This window comes from Arachis stenosperma, chromosome 10 (assembly GCF_014773155.1).
Source record: "Arachis stenosperma cultivar V10309 chromosome 10, arast.V10309.gnm1.PFL2, whole genome shotgun sequence".
In the NCBI taxonomy this organism is placed as follows: domain Eukaryota; kingdom Viridiplantae; phylum Streptophyta; class Magnoliopsida; order Fabales; family Fabaceae; genus Arachis; species Arachis stenosperma.
In genome coordinates, this window is record NC_080386.1 from 77,135,588 (window position 1) to 77,136,951 (window position 1,364).

Sequence of the window (1,364 nt, forward strand, 5' to 3'; positions counted from 1 at the left end):
TCCCAAGTCTCATTACCAAATAACTTGTCATTTAGCTTCATGATTACTCCAAGATATTTAGCAACTTGTTCTTCAGTGACATACTCATCCTCTTTAGAGGAAGAATACTCATCAGAGCTCATGAATAGCAGAAGTAAATCCAATGGAATCTCTATGGTCTCATTATGAGCCTCCGATTCCCATGGTTCCTCATTAGGGAACTCATTGGAGGCCAGTGGACATCCATTGAAGTTTTCCTCAGTGGCGTTCACTGCCTCTTCCTCCTCTCCAAGTTCGGCCATGTAGGCTATGTTAATGGCCTTGCATTCTCCTTTTGGATTCTCTTCTGTATTGCTTGGAAGAGTACTAGGAGGGAGTTCAGTAATTTTCTTGCTCAGCTGTCCCACTTGTGCCTTCAAGTTCCTAATGGAGGACCTTGTTTTAGTCATGAAACTTTGAGTGGTTTTGATTAGATCAGAGACCATGGTTGCTAAGTCAGAGTGGTTCTGCTTAGAATTCTCTGTCTGTTGCTGAGAAGATGATGGAAAAGGCTTGCTATTGCTAAACCTGTTTCTTCCACCATTATTGTTGTTGAAACCTTGTTGAGGTCTCTGTTGATCCTTCCATGAGAGATTTGGATGATTTCTCCATGAAGAATTATAGGTGTTTCCATAGGGTTCTCCCATGTAATTCACCTCTTCCATTGAAGGGTTCTCGGGATCATAAGCTTCTTCTTCAGATGAAGCATCCTTAGTACTACCTGGTGCATTTTGCATTCCAGACAGACTTTGAGAAATCAAATTGACTTGCTGAGTCAATATTTTGTTCTGAGCCAACATGGCATTCAGAGTATCAATCTCAAGAACTCCTTTCTTCTGATTTGTCCCATTGTTCATAGGATTCCTTTCAGAAGTGTACATGAATTGGTTATTTGCAACTATTTCAATTAGTTCTTGAGCTTCTGTAGGCGTCTTCTTCAGATGAAGAGATCCTCCAGCAGAGCTATCCAAAGACATCTTGGACAGTTCAGACAGACCATCATAGAAAATACCTATGATGCTCCATTCAGAAAGCATGTCAGAGGGGCACTTTCTGATCAATTGTTTGTATCTTTCCCAAGCTTCATAGAGGGATTCACCTTCCTTCTGTCTGAAGGTTTGGACTTCCACTCTAAGCTTATTCAATTTTTGAGGTGGAAAGAACTTTGCCAAGAAGGCATTGACTAGCTTTTCCCAAGAGTTCAGGCCTTCTTTAGGTTGTGAGTCCAACCATACCCTAGCTCTGTCTCTTACAACAAAAGGGAATAGCATAAGTCTATAGACCTCAGGGTCAACCCCATTAGTCTTGACAGTGTCACAGATTTGCAAGAATTCAGCTAAAAACTG

At 41.3% G+C, this 1,364-nt stretch overlaps 1 non-coding gene across 1 annotated transcript; it reads left to right on the forward strand.

Annotated features, from left to right (window-relative positions):
• The first annotated feature begins 1,049 nt into the window (after window positions 1-1,049).
• Window positions 1,050-1,157, forward strand: LOC130959020 (small nucleolar RNA R71). The gene has a single exon (XR_009078117.1). It is a non-coding gene; the product is annotated as a small nucleolar RNA R71 (small nucleolar RNA).
• The last annotated feature ends 207 nt before the right edge of the window (window positions 1,158-1,364 follow it).